Source organism: Budorcas taxicolor, chromosome 1 (genome assembly GCF_023091745.1).
Source record: "Budorcas taxicolor isolate Tak-1 chromosome 1, Takin1.1, whole genome shotgun sequence".
NCBI classification, from domain to species: domain Eukaryota; kingdom Metazoa; phylum Chordata; class Mammalia; order Artiodactyla; family Bovidae; genus Budorcas; species Budorcas taxicolor.
In genome coordinates this window covers 27,659,946-27,681,058 of record NC_068910.1, presented here as the reverse complement: position 1 = coordinate 27,681,058, position 21,113 = coordinate 27,659,946, and positions in this window count along the sequence as shown.

Here is a 21,113-nt window from a genome sequence, read left to right as displayed (position 1 = left end):
CTGTGGTGTGGCACACATCAGTTGCTAGATAGTCCTTTCTCTGTGCCATGCATTCAACAGGTACACAAGTGGAAGTTGTCATCTTCCACTTGTATGGGAAATGCAGTTGTCCAGACAGCACCAAGACACTGTAAGGATACAGGTCCTCAATTTGCCCATCAGGATCTGAGAGGGTTTGAAGGGTCGGCAGATTAATCTCAGTGAACTTGACACTTTAAACAATGCAGACAGTTGTTAGGAAAATAGCAGGTTGACAAGCTTGCCCCTCCAGTGTGAATGGTTTTCCTTCGGGTTTGTCAGGTTTTGTTTTGAAATCATTACAGAAGTACAGAGATAGCAGAGATACGGGTCCCTCGTACCTTTCTCCCAGATCATCCACGGGTTCCATCTTACATAGCCCTAGCCCAATGCCCAAAGCAGGAGTTTCACACTGATACAACCTTCGTGTGTGTGCCACACAGTTAGATATGCTGCTGCTGCTGCCAAGTCACTGCAGTCGTGTCCGACTCTGTGCGACCCCATAGACGGCAGCCCACCAGGCTCCCCAGTCCCTGGGATTCTCCAGGCAAGAACACTGGAGTGGGCTGCCATTGCCTTCTCCAAAGCATGAAAGTGAAAAGTGAAAGTGAAGTTACTTAGTCATGTCCAACCCTCAGCACCCCATGGACTGCAGCCTACCAGGCTCCTCTGTCCATGGGATTTTCCAGGCAAGTGTACTGGAGTGGGGTGCCATTGCCTTCTCTGATGTTAGATATAAACCTATTCAATTACCCTAGGTCTCACTCATTGCTCCCTTTCTAGTTACACTCCCCTGTGACCCACCATTCCTGATCCTTGATAACTACTAATGTCGAATTCTATCTCTATAAAAATTCAGCCTGATGCCCTTGAAATTTACCTTATGTCAATAGTTTCTTGTAAGTGCTGAGTAGTATTCCATGGCAGGGATAAACCACGGTTTCTTTAGTCTATTCTCCTATTAAGGCATATATTGATTGCTTCCAGTTTCTAGCTATTATAAATATGTTTTCTATGAACAACTATGTGTCAGTTTTTGAGTGAACATTAGATTTTCATTTCTCTGGGAAAAATGCCCAAGAGTGCAATTGCTGTGTCAAGTGGTAATTGTACGTGTAATTTTTTTTTTTTACAAGAAAGTGACAGATTTTTTTTCATCATTTTACATGTTGAGTTTTAAGTGTTCTTTACACATTATAGGTATGAATCCTTTGACAGGAATGTAGTTTGCAAATATTTTCTCCTACTCTATAGCTTGCCTTTTAACTGAGTCTTACACAGAGTAAAACTTTAAAACTTTGATGAAGTAGAATTTATCAATTTTCCTCTTTGATCATGCTTTTTATGTCATGTTTAACAACATTTCAACAAACCCTGGTAGGTTCTGAAGAATTTCTTCCATGCTGTCTTCTAAAGTTTTATAGTTCTACATTTTATATTTAAATCTATAATCCATTTTGAGCTAATTTTTCTATAATACATGAAATTTAAGTCAAGATTCATTTTTTGCCTATGGATGTTCAATTGCTCCAGCATGTGCTAAAGAGGCTAAACTCCTCCATTGAGTTGCTTTTGCACCACTGTCAAAAATCAATTGGCCAAGAAGGAAGTAGTACAGCTTATCTGAAGTGATGAAAGGTAAAACCTACAAGGAAGAATACTCTACCCAGTGAGGCTCTCTTTCAGATTTAATGGAAAATCAAAAGCTTTACAGACAAGCAGAGCTAAGAAAATTCAGCACCACCAAATCAGCTTTACAAAAAATGTGAAAGGAAATTCTCTAGGTGGAAAAGGAAAAGTTGCAAACAGAAACAAGAAAATTACAAATGGGAAAGCTCACCAGTGAAGAAAAGGAAAGATATTCCCATTTGAATGCAGAGTTCCAAAGAATAGCAAGAAGAGATAAGAAAGCCTTCCTCAGTGATCAATGCAAATAGAGGAAAACAACAGAATGGGAAAGACTAGAGATCTCTTCAAGAAAATTAGAGATACCAAGGGAACATTTCATGCAAAGATGGGCTCGATAAAAGACATAAATTGTATGGACCTAACAGAAGCAGAAGATATTAAGAGGTGGCAAGAATACACAGAAGAACTGTACAAAAAAGATCTTTATGACCAAGATAATCACGATAGTGTGATCACTCACCTAGAGCCAGACATCCTGGAATGTGAAGTCAAGTGGGCCTTAGAAAGCATCACTACAAAGCTAGTGGAGGTGATGGAATTCCAGTTGAGCTGTTTCAAATCCTGAAAGATGATGCTGTGAAAGTACTGCACTCAATATGCCAGCAAATTTGGAAAGCTCAGCAGTGGCCACAGGCCTGGAAAAGGTCAGTTTTCATTCCAATCCCGAAGAAAGGCAATGCCAAAGAATGCTCAAACTACCACACAATTGCACTCATCTCACACACTAGTAAAGTAATGCTCAAAATTCTCCAAGCCAGGCTTCAGCAGTACATGAACAGTGAACTTCCTGATGTTCAAGCTGGTTTTAGAAAAGGCAGAGGAACCAGAGATCAAATTGCCAACATCCACTGGATCATGGAAAAAGCAAGAGAGTTCCAGAAAAAACATCTACTTCTGCTTTATTGACTATGCCAAAGCCTTTGACTGTGTGGATCACCATAAACTGTGGAAAATTCTGAAACAGATGGGAATACCAGACCACCTGCCTCTTGAGAAACCTATATGCAGGTCAGGAAGCAACAGTTAGAACTGGACATGGAACAACAGACTGGTTCCAAATAGGAAACAGAGTACGTCAGGGCTGTATATTGTCACCCTGCTTATTTAACTTCTATGCAGAGTACATCATGAGAAATGCTGGGCTGGAAGAAGCACAAGCTGGAATCAAGATTGCAGGGAGAAATCTCAGTAACCTCAGATATGCAGATGACACCACCCTTGTGACAGAAAGTGAAGAGGAACTCTTGATGAAAGTGAAAGAGCAGAGTGAAAAAGTTGGCTTAAAGCTCAACATTCAGAAAAGGAAGATCATGGCATCTGGTCCCATCACTTCATGGGAAATAGATGGAGAAACAGTGGAAACAGTATCAGACTTTATTTTCTTGGGCTCCAAAATCACTGCAAATGGTGACTGCAGCCATGAAATTAAAAGACGCTTACTCCTTGGAAGGAAAGTTGTGACCAACCTAGATAGTATATTCAAAAGCAGAGACATTACTTTGCCAACAAAGGTCCATCTAATCAAGGCTATGGTTCTTCCAGTGGTTATATATAGATGTGAGAGTTGGACTGTGAAGAAAGCTGAGCACCGAAGAATTGATGCTTTTGAACTGTGGTCTTGGAAAAGATTCTTGATAATCCTTTGGACTGCAGGAAGATGCAAGCAGTCCCTTCTAAAGGAGATCAGTCCTGGGTGTTCATTGGAAGGACTGCTGCTAAAGCTGAAACTCCAGTACTTTGGCCACCTCATGCAAAGAGTTGACTCATTGGAAAAGACTCTGATGCTGGGAGGGATTAGGGGCAGGAGGTGAAGGGGACGCCAGAGGATGAGATGGCTGGATGGTATCACCGACTCGATGGACGTGAGTCTGAGTGAACTCCGGGAGTTGGTGATGGACAGGGAGGCCTGGTGTGCTGCGATTCATGGGGTCGCAAAGAGTCGGACACGACTGAGCAAGTGAGCTGAACTGAACTGAAGGCAAACATACAGTAAAGGAAGGAAATCATCCACACACAAACATGGTATCAAAACCAGCATTCATGAGGAGAGGAGAGCAAAAATGCAGGAGACTGGACATGTATATGAAATTAAGTGACCAGCAACTTAAAACAATCTTGTTTATATACAGACTACTACATCAAAACCTCAAGGCAACCGCAAACCAAAAATTTACAACAGATACACACACAAAAAAGAAGACGCAATCCAACCACAACACAAACACCAGTCATCAAGTCACAAGAGAACAAAGGAGGAAGGGAAGAAAAAGAACCTACAAAACTGAATCCAAAACGAAGAACAAAATGGCAATAAGAACATACGTGTCAATAATTACCTTAAATGGAAATAGATTAAATGCTCCAACCAAAAGACAGACTGACTGCCTGGATACAAAAACAAGACCCATATATATGCTGTCTGTAAGAAACCCACTTTAGATGTAGGGACCCATGCAGACTGAAAGGGAGGGGATCGAAAAAGGTACTCTATGCAAATGGAAATCAAAACACAATTGGAGTAGCAATACTTCTATCAAACAAAATCGACTTTAGAGACTGTTGCAAGAGACAAAGAAGGATACTACATAATGATTAAGCGAGCAATCCAAGAAGAAGTATAACAAGTGTAAATATATACAAACCTGGCACAGGGTCACCTCATTATACAAGGTGAATGCTAACAGTCATAAAATGCGACACTAGCACAGTGATAGTGGGAAACTTTCACACCCCACTTCCATCAATGAACAGATCATCCAGATAGACTGATAAGGAAACACAGGCCTTAAATGACCCATTAGACCAGGTGAACAGTATGGAGGTTCCTTAGAAAATGAAAAAAATAGAGCTACCATATGATGAGCAATCCCACTCCTGGGCCTATGTCCTCGGAAAACTAATTCAAAAAGATACAAGCACCTTGTGGCTCAGTGTACCACTATGTACAATAGCCAAGACACTGAAGCAAGCCAAATGTTCACTGACAGAGGAATAAAGAATATGGTGTATATATACACACAATGGGAATATTACTCAGCCATAGAAAAGAATGAAATGATGCCATGTGCAGCAACATGGATGGACCTACTGATAATGATATGAAGTCAGACAGAGAACAAATGTCCTATGATTATCACTTAAATGTGGAATCTAAAAATGGATACATGTGAGCTAATTTACAAAACAGCAACAGACTCACAGAGTTAGAAAAAAAACTTATGGTTCCCAGAGGGAAAAGTGGGGAGAGGGATGCATTAGGAGGATGGCATTCACATGTACACATTAACATAGATAACAACAGACAATCCACCAGGACCTACTGCAGACCACAGGAACGCTACTCAACACTGGCAGGTCCTATATGGGAAGGGAGCCTCAAAAAATTATATATGTATGTATGTATGTATATGTATATGTATGTATGTATGTATGTATGTATGTATATGTATATGTATACATATACTGGGCTGGAGCCTGAGCAGCCTTGGGTCAAGCTGAGGGAGCTGGGGAGGATGGGCCAACAAGGGAGCCCCTTTGGACGCAGAGTGCCTGGTCCCCTGTGGATGGGACTCCAATCTCCAGATCCAGGTGGGTCCTCCTCCAGATGAACCAAGCTTACTGCATGCAGAAGAAGGAGGACCCTCCAGGCTGGGAGAGCTTTGAAAATCCCTCTGGTCTCCAAGTCTCCTGGTGTGGGAGTTCCTACCTTTAATCTCATGCCTCAGAATTGTCCCACCCCTACAAGTGCAACGGAACTATCAGCATTGCTCTATTGCAGGGCCTGAGATTAGTCTAGGGGGATGCAGGGTAAGAAGGAAGAAGTATGAGACACAAACCCTTGTGTGTCTCTTCTGGCACATTCTACCCTAATTTACAATCCAGAAACACTATTTTCATAAGGCTCTGGTTGCCCCTGTAACCCTGATGGGCATGAAGAAATGCTGCCACCTTGCGGCCATTCCTATAACTACAACTTGAAAACCAGTGCTTATTTGAGATGCTTGGATGGCATCACCTCCTCAATGGACATGAGTTTGAGTAAACTCCGGGAGTTGGTGATGGACAGGGGGGCCTGGCGTGCTGCAGTCCATGTGGTCGCAAAGAATCAGACACGACTGAGCGACTGAACTGAACTGAATAGACACTTCATATTCACAAGGTCTGAGGGGCTGTAAAACATAACTGCCCTCAAGAAATGTCCTGGGGTACGTAATCGAAAAAGAAATCCAAACAGGGCAGACCTTCAAGAAGTCAATTTAGACAGGTACATTTTTTGCACACAGTTGAAAAACCTGCTCAATGTGGCTATTTATTAGAGAAAGGCAAATCAAAACTACAACGAGGTATCACCTCACACCACTCACAATGGCCAAAGTCAAAAAGTCTACCAGTAATAAATGCTGAAAAGAATGTGGAAAAAAGGGAACCCTCCTACGCGCTTGAGGGGAATGTAAACTGGCACAGCCACTATGCAGAATTGTATGGAGATTCCTTTAAAAATGAAAAATAGAGCTACCATTGTTCAGTTGCTCAGTCATGTCTCTGCAACCCTATGGACTGCAGCATGCCAGGCTTCTGATTTCCGCTATCTCTCAGAGTTTGCTCAAACTCATGTCCATTAAGTCAGTGATGCTATCTAACCATTTCAACCTCTGCCGACCGTATATGATCCAGCAATCCCGCTCCTGGGTGTATATTCTCAGAAAACCATAATTAGAAAAGATAACGTGCATCTTGTGATTCACAACATGTGCGCTAAGTTGGTTTAGTCATGTCCGACTCTCTGTGACTCTATGGACTGTAGCCCACCAGGCTCCTCTGTCCATGGGATTCTCCAAGCAATAGTACTGGAGTGGGTTGCCATACCCGTCTCCAGGGGATCTTCCTGACCCAGGGATCAAACTCACGTCTCTTATGTCTCTTGCATTGGCAGGCAGGATCTTTACTGCTAGCACTACCTGGGTGACCTACTGCACCACTATTTAAATAGCCAAGGCACGGAAGTAACCAAAATGTCCGTCAACAGAGGAATGGATAAAGAGGACATGGTACATACACACAATGGAATATTACTCAGCCGTAAAAAATGGCATACAGCCATTTGTAGCAACATGGATGGACCTAGCGATGATCATACAAAGTGAAGTAAGTCAGACAGAGGACAAATATCATATGATATTACTTATATGTGGAATCTAAAAATGGATATAAATGAACTAATTCACAAAGCTGATACAGACTCACAGACTGAAAAACAAACTTACGTTTACCAAAGGGGAAAGATAGGGAGGATAAGTTAGGGACTTGGGATTAATATATAGATACTAGTATATATAAAACAGATAATCAGCCAGGACCTACGATATGGCACAGGGAAATCTACTCAGTATTCTGTAGTAACCTATATGGGAAAAGAATCTGCAAAAGGAATGGATATCCAGATTCAGTGAAAGTCATTCAGTCGTATCCAACTCTTTGCAACCCATGGATTGTAGCCCCTGAGGCTCCTCTGCTCATGGAATTTTCCAGGCAAGAATACTGGAGTGGGTAGCCATTCCTGTCTCCAGGGGATCTTTCCAATCCCAGGGATCAAACCTGGGTTTTCTGCACTGCAGGCAGATTCTTTACCATTTGAATCACCTGGATGTGTAAAACTGAATCTCTTGGTTGTACACCTGACGCTAATACAACACCGTGGATCAACTATACTTCAATATAAAATTAAAATTAAATAAAAAAGAGGAAAAACCATGCTTAGTGACTCTATCTCTGGATTTCCTATTCAGTTCCATTTATGTGTGTGTCTGTCCCTCCAAACATAAATCAAGATTACTACGTACTCTGCAAAGTGACGGAGCACTTCCTTCCATTTTATTCTTATTTTTCAGAATTATTTTTAGTTCTTCTAGTTCTGTTGCCTTTCCATATAAATGTTAGAGTAGTATTTTCTATATTGACAAAAAAAATGACTGTGTTAAAATCTGTATATTAATGTTGGGGAACTAGTTTTTACTAATGGGAGCCTTCCAGTTCATGAACACGGAATCTCTCTTCATGTATTTAGATTCTCTTTGATTTCTTTTGTGGCATGGTCAAGTTTTCAGCATACAACTCCTATACGGATTTTGATAGGTTTATACAGAAGCCATTTCATATTTTTGGAGCAAATATAAGTCATATTGTATTTTGAATTTCATTTTCCATGTGTTCTTTGGGAGTATATAGAAATACAATTGATTTTTGTATATCAATCATGTTTCTTGACACCTCACTGAACTCATTATTCTAGGAGACTTTTTTTTTTTTGGTACTTTCCTTGGAATATTTCTTGTTAAATAGCACACCATCTACAAAAAAAAAAGCAGTTTTACTTCTTCCTTTTTGGTATGGGTGCCTTTTCTTTTCTCTCCTTATCACCCGGGATAAAACTTGTGGTACCACAGAGAATAAGAATGGTGAAATCAATCATCCTTGCTTGGTTTATAATTTTAGGAGGCAAGCGTTCAGTCTTTTACCATAAAGTGTAATATTAACCATATTATGTTCTTTTTTTTGTGGATTCTCTTTATCAGTGTGAGGGCTTTCAACTCTATTCCTATTTCTCTGAGAGATTTTTACCATCACAAATAGGTACTGAATGTTGTCAAACGCTTCCCCCCCACCCCCCACCACATTGACTGACATGATCTTATCCTGTTTATTCTTTTGTATATTAATGGGGTGAGCTAAGGCAATGCCAAAGAATGCTCTAACTACTGCACAATTGCACTCATCTCACACGCTAGTAAAGTAATGCTCAAAATTATCCAAGCCAGGCTTCAGCAATACGTGAACCATGAACTTCCTGATGTCCAAGCTGGTTTTAGAAAAGGCAGAGGAACCAGAGATCAAATTGCCAACATCCACTGGATCATGGAAAAAGCAAGAGAGTTCCAAAAAAACATGTATTTCTGCTTTATTGACTATGCCAAAGCCTTTGACTGTGTGATTCACACTAAACTGTGGAAAATTCTGAAAGAGATGGGAATACCAGACCACCTGACCTGCCTCTTGAGAAATCTGTATGCAGGTCAGGAAGCAACAGTTACAACTGGACATGGAACAACAGATTGGTTCCAAATAGGAAAAGGAGTACATCAAGGCTGTATATTGTCACCCTGCTTATTTAACTTCTATGCAGAGTACATCATGAGAAATGCTGGGCTGGAAGAAGCACAGCTGGAATCAAGATTGCAGGGAGAAATATCAATAAGCTCAGATATGCAGATGATACCACCCTTATGGCAGAAAGTGAAGAGGAACTAAAAAGTCTCTTGAAAAAGTGAAAGAGGAGAGTGAAAAAGTTGGCTTAAATCTCAACATTCAGAAAACGAAGATCATGGCATCCAGTCCCATCACTTCATGAGAAATAGATGGGGAAACAGTGGAAACGGTGTCAGACTTTATTTTCTTGGGCTCCAAAATCACTGCAGATGGTGACTGCAGCCATGAAATTAAAAGATGCTTACTCCTTGGAAGGAAAGTTGTGACCAACCTAGATAGCATATTCAAAAGCAGAGACATGACTTTGCCGACTAAAGTCCGTCTAGTCAAGGCTATGCTTGTTCCCGTGATCATGTATGGATGTGAGAGTTGGATGGTGAAGAAAGCTGAGTGCCGAAGAATTGATGCTTTTGAACTGTGGTGTTGGAGAAGACTCTTGAGAGTCCCTTGGACTGCAAGGAGATCCAGCCAGTCCATTCTGAAGGAGATCAGCCCTGGGATTTCTTTGGAAGGAATGATGCTAAAGCTGAAACTCCAGTACTTTGGCCACCTCATGCGAAGAATTGACTCATTGGAAAAGACTCTGATGCTGGGAGGGATTGAGGGCAGGAGGAGAAGGGGACAAGAGAGGATGAGATGGCTGGATGGCATCACTGACTTGATGGACATGAGTCTGAGTGAACTCCGGGAGTTGGTGATGGACAGGGAGGCCTGGCGTGCTGTGATTCATGGGGACGCAAAGAGTCGGACACGACTGAGCGAATGAACTGAACTGAACTGATTGGGAGAAATAAGGACCTCCTTCCAGAAGTGGAAGTTTCCCACAGGATTTTAACTTGATGGATATCTAAAAAGAAATGTGTTTAGGAGAGAGGGAAAATAATGGGAAATTCTACAGAACCATTCTGTCTTAGACGTAAATGAATGTGAGGCTTTGCATTTAGTGATAAACCACCTATTCCATCTGCCTTGTGCGTTTTTGTTTTTTTTTTGCTTTTTCTACTGACATGTAATTCATATACCATAAAATTCACTATTTTAACATATGTAATTCAGTGAATTTTTAGTATATCCAGAGTTCTATAGCCACCACCACTATCTAATTCAGAACATTTTATCTGGAGAAATATCAACTCAAATACTTCACATATTTTAAAAGATTTTAATTTTTAATTGAACTACAGTTGCTGTATAATATTTTATAAGTTACAGGTGTACAATATAGGGACTCACAATTTTTAAAGTTTGTACTCCATTTACAGTTATTATAAGATACTGGCTATATCCCCTGTGTTCTCCAATATATCCTTGTACTTCATTTTATATTATACGTAATAGTTTGTGCCTCTTAACTCCTTACCCTTCCCCCACTTCCCTCTCCCCATTGGTAACCAAGAATTTGTTCTGTATCTGTGAGTCTGTTTCTCTGCTGTTATATTCACTAGTTTGTTCTATTTTTAGATTCTATATAGAAGTGACATCATACAGTTTTATCTAACTTATTTCACTTATTGTAATACCCTCCAAATCCATTCATGTTGCTACAAATAAAATTTCATTTTCATGGCTGAGTAGTATTCCACCGTGTGTGTGTGTGTGTGTGTGTGTGTGTGTGTGTGTGTGTGCATATGAACACATACACTCGTACACATATCACCTCTTATCCATTCATCTGTTGATGGACACTGAGGTTGCTTCCGTAACTTGACAATTTCATATAATGCCACCATGAACATTGGGGTGCAAGTATGTTTTCAAATTAGTGGATTTTTCTAGATATATACCCAGGATTAGATTGCTGGGTCATTTTGGCAGGTCCAGTTTTGCTTTTTGAGAGAGCTCCATACTGTTTCCCCCAGTGACTGCATGGCTTTATATTTCTGCCAACAGTTCCTTTTTTCTCCGTATCCTCATGTAAGGTTATGCTATTGACTGGAGATTTTTCTTTTCTAACATAGGTGTTTACAGTGATACACTTCCCTCCAAACACCATGTGAGTCGCATCCCCTAAGTTTTGGCACACTGCACTTTTTTTTTTCATCCATCTCAAAGTATATCCATGTATTTATGAAGTCTCTGATTTCCCTTGTTAATGATTCCCAATTTCATTCCACTGTGGTTGAAGAATATACTTTGTATGATTTCAATTCTTTAGAAACATTTTAAGGCTTACTTTATTGCCAAACATATGGTTTATACTGTGGAAGTTTTCATCTGCTCTTGAGAAAGAGGAGTAAGCTAGTGTTGTTGGAGAAAGTGTGCTATAGATGTCTCTTAGCTTATTTGGTTCAAAGTGTTGTTCCAGTCTTCTATTTCTTTATTCATCTTTCATGGAATTGTTCTATCCATCACTGAAAGTATAGAATATGAAGTCTCTAACTATCATTATTGAAAATATGGCATATTTCTTACTTTGTCGGTTCTCGCTTCACATCTTTTGGGAATACATTGTTAGGTGTACTGTCTTCTCTTGACACGCTTGCCATCATAGTTGACTCTGTTGTGGGTTAAATGGACACAGAAATAGTCTAAATACATTTTGTATGTAACAGTCTTTACGAAGATAATTTAATAACCAGTGTTCTAGACCAGGGGCCTCTGAAACTTTCTCAGTAAAGGACAAAGTAATATTTTAGGCTCTGCAAGCCATACGGCCTCTGTCGCAACTACTCAGCTCTACAGTTGCAGAGACAAAACAGCTGTAGATAACATGAGACCAAGTAAGTGTGATTATGTTACAGCAAAGCTTTATTTATAAACACAGGCAGTGGGCTGGACCGTATTTACCACTCCCTGGTCTGATAAATGGTTTTTGGCAGTGTGATTTATTAACCATGTTCTTTTATCATTATCATTCTCTGTGTTCTTTGGGGATATTTCCTCTGCATAGTTTCAACAAGTAATTTGATTTTGTAAACCTTACTGAATTACAGAGATTCTAATCTACCAGTTCGTGATGAGTTTATTTACAAGAACAATGCTTCTTTCTACAGGGTCTCCAGCTCTGAAACAGGGATGTGAAAATACACTTCCATTTTGGTTACCAGCCATGTCTGCATTACTGGAAACTCACATATTGACATTTGACACATAATGAGCCTGAGAAAACATAATATTCTCATTTCAAACCAAGACATCCTTATGTGTGGATTTGAATGAGTTGCATCTGCTTTTACAACAGATGCCTGCAAATCAATTACAAAAGAGCATCCTAAGAAGCATCATATTTAGCTGAGAATGCATGAAACTACGTGTCAGGAAAGAACTGGCCAGTATTGAGTCTTCAAGACTCCAAGAATACTCCTGAGGTCTCAAAGGTGCCCATTCCAACATACAGGTGTGACAACAGGAAAACTGAGCGCTAATTGATGACGTGCTGTTCAGCAGTATGCAGCAGTCTGTAGCAGAATCCAAATGACTAAATAATCAAATTCCAGCTATAAAGTAATGGGATGATAGATTGCCCAGGAAGGTTCTGTTACCCAGCCATGTTAGTCAGAGAGCTGCAAGAATACCTTTATACTCTGGGGAGGAAACAAGAGACCTGGAAGCAAGGTATTTATCACCATATAATTATCCCATGACATGTTTCTTCTACAAACGTCGATCAGCTACCACATACCTCCTCAGCCAAAGGAGGAGGAGGGAGAGGTTATCTCAGCTTGACAGAGTTGGAAATGATGGTCCAGAGTGGCTCAGTGACACACGGGTAAGCTTGTTCATTTCAGCTCTGTAGCTCCTCCTGGGACAAAACCTGGCAGCTTCCCAGACTGCCTGCCTTCCCCTGCGTTACGGCAACAGGTATTTGTCTTTCTTTGGCTGTGCCTGGTGACAAGGATAAGGAGGACAACAGCAGCTGCCAGCTATTGCTCCTCTGGTGCTAGGCCCGGGGTTAAGGGTTTAATGTACGTTATCTCATTGTTTTCTCACAGGTAATACTGTATTGCAATTAAAATGATCCCCATTTTAAAGATGAGGAATCTGAGGACTGTAAAAGGAGTTGAAGATTGTTGCAACTTCTCTCTGATTTCAAAACTTTTGAAAACACTTTCTGCGGTTTCCCTGCCAGCACAGTTGTTCTAGTCTTCCTGGTGGTGGTATTTTGTGCCAAAAGACAGTGATGTCATTCCTTGAAATTAGAACATTTTCTAACACTGTACACAAAAATAAACTCAAAATGGATTAAAGACCTAAATGTAAGACCGGATACTATAAAACCCTTAGAGGAAAATATAAGCAGAACACTCTCTGACATAAACTGCAGCAAGATTTCTTTTTGATCCACCTCTGAGAGTAATGAAAATAAAAACAAACAAATGTGACCTAATTAAACTTAAAAGCTTTTGCACAGCAGAGGAAGCCATCAGCAAAATGAAAAGAAAACCCACAGAATTGGAGAAAATATTTGCATATGATGTGACTGACAAGAGATTAATCTCTGAAGTATGCAAACAGCTCATGCAGCTCAGTATCAAAAAACCAACAACCTAATCAAAAAATGGGCGTAAGATCTAAATAGACATTTCCCTAAAGAAGACATACAGATGGCCAAGAGGCACATGAAAAGGTGCTCAACATCTCTAATTATTAGAGAAAAGCAAATCAAAGCTACAATGAGGAATCACCTCACACCAGTTGTAATGGCCATCATCAGAAAGTCTCCAAACTATAAGTGCTGGAGAGGGTATGGACAAAAGGGAACCCTGCTACAATGCTAGTGGTACAGCAACTATGGAGAACAATATGGAGATTTCTTTTTTTTTTTTTCAACTTTTATTTTGTGTTGGGGTATAGCCAATTAACAATGTTGTGATAGTGTCAGGTGAACAGTGAAGGGACTTGGCCATGCATACAGGTGTACACTCTCCCCTAAACCCCCCTACCACCCAGGCTGGGCTCCAAGCGCTGTTCAGAAGGTCCTTGTTGGTTATCCATTTTAAATACAGAAGTGTAATGCTATGGCAATTTCTTAAACTAAAAACAGAGCTCCCATATGATCCACCAAAGCCACTCCTGGGCATATATCCAGAGGAAGCCATCATTTGAAACAATATACACAGCCCTATGTTCACTGCAGCACTATTTACAATAGCCAGGACATGGAAGCAAGCTCAGTGTCACTGACAGAGGAAGGGATCAGCAGATGTGGTGCATATATGTGATGGGATATTGCTCAGCCATAAGAAAGAGTGAACTAATGCCATCTGCAGTGACATGGATGGACCTAGAGATTGTCATACTGAGTGAAGTCAGTCAGGAAGAGAAAGACAAATATCATATGATGCTGCTTATATGTGGAATAAAAAAAAAAGGCACAAATAAACCTATTTACAAAACAGAATTTGAGTCACAGATGTAGAAAACAAACTTGTGGTTTCCAGAGGGGAAATTATGGCGGAGGGATAAACTGGGAGATTGGGGTTGATATATACGCACTACTATACAGAGAATTTTGCCAAGAGAAGGCACTGGTCATAGCAAACACCCTCTTCCAACAACACAAGAGAAGACTCTACACATAGACATCACCAGATGGTCAATACTGAAATCAGATTGATTATATTCTTTGCAGCCAAGGATGGAGAAGTTATATACAGTCAGCAAAAACAAGACCAGGAGCTGACTGGCTCAGATCATGAACTCCTTATTGCCAAATTCAGACTTAAATTGAAGAAAGTAGGGAAAACCACTAGACCATTCAGGTATGACCTAAATCAAATCCTTTACAATTAGACAGTGGAAGTGACAAATAGATTCAAGGGATTAGATCTGATAGAGTGCCTGAAGAACTATGGATGGCGGTTCGTGACATTGTACAGGAGGCAGTAATCAAGATCCATCCCCAAGAAAAAGAAATACAAAAAGGCAAAATGGTTGTCTGAGGAGGCCTTACAAATAGCTGTGAAAAGAAGAAAAGCGAAAGGCAGAGGAGAGAAGGAAAGATATACTCATTTGAATGCAGGGTTCTAACAAACTACCCCACAATTGCACTCATCTCACATGCTAGCAAAGTCATGCTCAAAATTATCCAAGTCAGGCTTCAACAGTACACGAACCGTGAACTTCCAGATGTTCAGGTTGGATTTAGAAAAGGCAGAGGAACCAGAGATCAAGTTGCCAACATCCATTGGATCATCAACAAAGCAAGAGAATTCCAGAAAACATATGCTTCTGTTTTATTGGCTATGCCAAAGCCTTTGGCTGTGTGGATCACAACAAACTGTGGAAAATTCTTCAAAAGATGGGAATACCAGACCACCTCACCTGCCTCCTGAGAAATCTGTATGCAGGTCAAGAAGCAACAGTTAGAACTGGACATGGAACAACAGACTGGTTCCAAATTGGGAAACGAGTATGTCAAGGCTGTATATTGTCACCCTGCTTATTTAACTTCTATGCAGAGTACATCATGAGAAATGTTGGGCTGGATGAAGTACAAGCTGGAATCAAGATTGCCAAGAAAAATGTCAATAACCTCAGATATGCAGATGACACAACACTTATGGCAGAAAGCAAAGAAGAACTAAAGAGCCTCTTGATGAAAGTGAAAGAGGAGAGTGAAAAAGTTGGCTTAAAATTCAACATTCAGAAAACGAAGATCATGGCATCTGATCCCATCACTTCATGGCAAATAGATGGGGAAACAGTGGAAACAGTGACAGATTTTATTTTGTGGGGGGGCTCCAAAATCACTGCAGATGGTGACTACAGCCATGAAATTAAAAGACGCTTGTTCCCTGGAAGAAAAGTTATGACCAACCTAGACAGCATATTAAAAAGCAGAGACATTACTTTGCCAACAAAGGTCCATCTAGTCAAAGCTATGGTTTTTCCAGTAGTCATATATGGATGTGAGAGTTGGACGATAAAGAAAGCTGAGCACCGAAGAATTGATGCTTTTGAACTGTGGTGTTGGAGAAGACTCTTGAGAGTCCCTTGGACTGCGAGGAGATCCAACCAGTCCATCCTCAAGGAAATCAGTCCTGAATATTCATTGGAAGGACTGATATGTTGGAGCTGAAACTCAAATATTTTGGCCACCTGATGCAAAGAACTGGCTTCTTAGGGAAGACCCTGTTGCTGGGTAAGACTGAAGGTGGGAGGAGAAGGGGACAACAGAGGATGAGATGGTACTGGCATCACTGACCCAATGGACATGAGTCTGAGTCTGGGAGTTGGTGACTGGCAGGGAGGCCTGGCATGCTGCAGTCCACAGAGCCGCAAAGAGCTGGACATGACTGAGCGACTGAACTGATATATAGACAACTAATGAGAACCTACTGAATGGCACAGGGAACTCTATTCAAACCTGTATGGGAAAAAAATTTTAAAAAGGTAGATATATGTATCCGTAAAACTGATTTACTTTGCTGTACAGCAGAAACTAACACAGCATTATAAATCAACTATACTCCAAGTGAAAGGTGAAAGTGAAAGTCGCTCAGTTGTGTCCGACTCTTTGCGACCCCGTGGACTACAGAGTCCATGGAATTCTCCAGGCCAGAATACTGGAATGGGTAGCCTTTCCTTTCTCCAGGCAATCTTTCCAACCCAGGGATCGAACCCAGGTCTCCTGCATTGCAGGTGCATAATTTACCAACTGGGCTTTTAATATTGTTGTTTAATAGTCTCAATACAAACTGCAAAGAGACCACTGGGGTAAGCAGAAAAGAGCTCAGACTTGTGGAATTGGGCTTCAGTATTGAGGGAGATGTCACTCAGCTGAGAAATACTACAGGAGGTTTTACACATGTTCCTTGGACACTGCTGCTGCTGCTGCTGCTAAGTCGCTTCAGTCGTGTCCGACTCTGTGTGATCCCATAGACGGCAGCCCACCAGGCTCCCCCATCCCTGGGATTCTCTAGGCAAGAATACTGGAGTGGGTTGCCATTTCCTTCTCCAATGCATGAAAGTGAAGTTGCTCAGTCGTGTCCGACTCTTAGCGACCCCATGGACTGCAGTCTACCAGGCTCCTCCATCCATGGGATTTTCCAGGCAAGAGTACTAGAGTGGGGTGCCATTGCCTTCTCCATCCTTGGACACTACTATTAGAAAATTAGTTTTTCCCTGAAAGTTACCCCAACAACTTGTGACTGTTCAATAAGCCCCTTTAATCTTGGACGATGCTTGAGATACGGCAAGCACCGATGACCTTCCCATGTGCTGCAGTTGGAAAGATACTTTAAAAATTGTCTCTCGATGGCTTTTCACTCCCATCCTTTAAGCTCTGAGTTGATGAAACAAAAAGTTATGTGAGGGATAAAATTTGATATTCTTAGTGTATTTCTAGCTTTACAATTAATTCATGGATGAGAGAGTCATTATCCAATAGCATCCCGAAAGATGGAGACCATTCGTTTCAGACAAATACCCCCAATACTGTTATAGGTTTTGATTAAAATGAAAACTTACCAAGTTTTATTCCTCAAAATATGATAAGTTCACAGGCAATTGAAATCAGCTAGTTCCATTGTTGGGTTTCTAATTCCAAGGCTTATAATAATATTTTTTGGAGTCAAATATGACATAATGCTAGAACTCCTGGAGCTAGCAAAGATGATAAAGTGTTTTAGCCCCAGCAGGTGCTCAGCACAATCCTTTATTAAAAAGAGCTGCCACACGCAGGCTCTGAGTGTGATGGATTATATAGGAATTAGGAGTGACATGCTATGAATTTACAACATTAAATTTTTCCCCCTAATTAAAGAAGTGGGAATGGCCTCCAAACACAGTCTGGCTGCAGCTGGACAAGAATGAATGTATTCCCCAAGACTCCAGAAGGAGGATTCTTGACCCAGTGCTTCCACATAAGAGTGCTTGAATTAGATCACGAGCTGACAGGAAAAGATAACTGATGTTCCTGAATTAGAAGTCTCTCTTTTCTGTTGTACTTTGACTTCTATTCCCAGCTTGATATGTGCACATTTTCCCTTTTTTAATGTGTATAATTAGACTTGGTAAGGTAGCTGTCCTGTTGACAGAATAAACCCATGTAACAGTAAGGGTGGCTGACTTCCAAACATCAGAAGGACCCACAGAGTACTGCAAACTCTGCCGGTGTGTGTGTTAGCAGTTACGAAGACAAGCTTCACAAGCGGTATCTCCGAACAGCTCCGTGATTGCCTGGGATGGTGTTGAAAGACCTGACTTCATCTGCACGTTCTTGCACAGAGGGAAATGAAGGTGTGTGTATGTCTCCAGGAAAAGGTACTGCATGAGCCACAACTATGATGCAAGAGCAGATGAATGTATTTTTCACAGGTTTTTGGAAGAAAAAGAATGAGTGGCCAGGTATCTGTGCCAAATGCATCATGTCTGGGACAAAGAATTATTCAGAAACAATAAGTTTACTCAAATGAATACTAGATTCTGTGGCTAAATGAGCTCATTCCCCTCCCCTGACTTTCTGGTTCATCTCCTGTCACTAAGGTTGTTCTCAAATGAATCCATGTGGGGACACCTGAGTGCTTCCTTCATTCAGCAGATTTTTAGTTTTCCTTCCCTCAGAACTCCGAGAGGAACATGAAGAGGAAAACATTTCCTTAATATTTCCACCCATCCCCAAACACACACACACGGAAGAAGTTAATGTCTCACTGTTCCTTAAATACATCTGTATTTCTCATCATGATAAATCATTTATTTGAATTATCTGTCTCTACTAGGACGAACAACAGTGTTATTAATAGCATGGATTTCAGAGCCAGGCATCTCCACTGGTTCCTGACTAGACGATCTTGGGCAAGTTACTGAACTAAGTCTCTTTTGCAAAAGGGGGATGTTAATACTAATTATCCTCCAAGAGTTGTTCTGAAGATGAAATGAAGTTATGCATGTATATCAAGCATTGGGGGATGTACCTAGTAAATGTTAGCTGTAAGTATTTGCCATTATTATATTATCAATAAACTGAGACCTGAAATCACTGAAGAGAATAAAAACCTACCTAGGCAGAATGCTGAAATTGGTAATCAATTATACAACTAGTTCAGCAAGACAAAGAAAGGCCTCTGATTTTATTCTTATGTTCCTCTTTTCAACAGTCTTATTCTTAGGGGTGGGTGATGTCAGAAAGAGAGGGCATATGGAAAAGGTGAGTTGGTGATATGGAGAGGAAACGTCAGAACGGAGGAGTAAGAAGGAAGCAGCTGAGGTACATAATTTTAAGGCTCCATTCTGACATTTTCTCCAAACTTGCAACTTCTCTGACTGTTCCACTTAATTTAATAAAGCACCAGCTTCCTGCTCACATGCTTCTGAACTCTCCAAATACTTTCCATTCACTATGATTTTATGGTGTCAGACTCAGACCTGAAATATCCTTCTTGCTACCGAAACACCATCCACCCATCAGTCTATTCTCTCCAAACCTATGTGACTTCTGAGTCTATAGTTTAAGGTTGGCAACTAGTGTGCATCTCAGACACCTTCTCCCATTGAGTTGTTATGCCCACTTGCATTGTGATGATGAAAAGATTTCTGAGTCCCTGTCTGGGTACAGCAGGAAAGAGTGATAGGACTCATCTTATGTCTGCCACAAGCATGGGAGTGGGGAGTGGAGCTGAGATTGTCATGTATTATTGTCCCTCTTGTGAGTTTTGCCATCCCTTATCATCACCTTCCTATTGCTTGGCTGCTAAGTCATGTCCAACTCTTCTGTGACACCAAGAGGACTCTAGCCCATCAGCTCTCCTGTCCATGGGATTTTCCAGGCAAGAATATTGGAGTGAGTTGCCATTTCCTTCTCCAGGGGATCTTCTTGGATCAGGGCTTGAACCGGCACCTCCTGCATTGCAGGTGGATTCTTTTCCATTGAGCCACCCAGGAAGCTTTATGTTGGTTATAAATCCCATCCTGCCTTGAGGTCTCTCTTGTGTAACATCATTTCACCTTTTCCTCAAACTTTTGGAGGAATTCAGAGAAGAGTTTATTTTTCCTTCTTTGTATTAACAGTTCCACGTGAATGCTTTGTATGTTGTAAATACTTGGTAATTACGTGTTGAATGATTGACACCCAGGAACAGAAATAAATGTGTTTGAGAGAGGAGAGGCAGCGACATGACAGATCTTCCTTTTCTTTAGAATTTTTTCTCTCTCCCCATCCAGAGTGTAAAACCGTACGAATTCCCTTGGTGCTTTCCAAAGAAAGACACTCACACACACCCTATATGTGGAAAGAAAGGCGTGTCTGCCACATGCTGTAGAATTAGTCTCTGGAACACAGAATTACTGACTCTGAATAGCTCGCTATTATCTTTTCTGTCCTGCAAGTCATTGGGAATGGCAGACTGCAAACAGTAGACCTATTGAAAGGGAAGTCATAGCCACTTGTCTCCACAGGAACCACATTGAAAGGGTGTTCAAAAGCCAGGCACACAAGAGCTGAGGCTTGGCAAGCATCACAGCTAGCTTGGAGAGCAAGTGACTATTCACAGTGCTGCTGCCTAACTGTCCATATTCCCCACTGCCTCTCTCATTGGTTCATTAAAAAGCCATAAGAAACCAACATGGCAGGGGTGGGCTGTCAGCAAGTCAGAATGACTGTGATAACTTTTGGGCTGCCTGGATACAGGTAAGAGAGACAAGCTCTATGTTGAGATGGAAAGAGTGGTGAGTGAGTGTGTGTGTGTGTGTGTGTGTCTGAACCAGTGAAGGTTCAGATGGGATTAGCTCAACCACCTCAATTTCTCAGACTCTCACCAATTCAGATCAAGCCAGAGAGGTAGGCACAATCAAGTACGTTTGCATTGCTTTGACAAGGGCTAATAGCTAGAGGAATATGATCGACCACACTTAAAGTATATGAAGGGGATTTAAATTCTTCAGCTCAGACAGGAGTTTCTCATCCTTGGCACTATTGGTAGTTTTGAACAAAGAACTCTTTGTTAGTGTGAGGGGCTGTCTGGTGCACTGCAGAATGCTGAGCAGTATCTCTTGCCTCTACCCACTGGATGCCAACAGTACCCATCCCTCAGTAGTGATAAGCACAAGTGTTTCCAGATGTTACCAAATGTTTTCTAGGGAAAAAATTGTCCCTGTTGAGAACGACTGAACCAACTGTCCTCTTTGATTAATTATTAATAGTTACCCGTTAGTAAGAAAGACATCAAATCAACACAGGATCGCTTGGTGATAGTTTCATA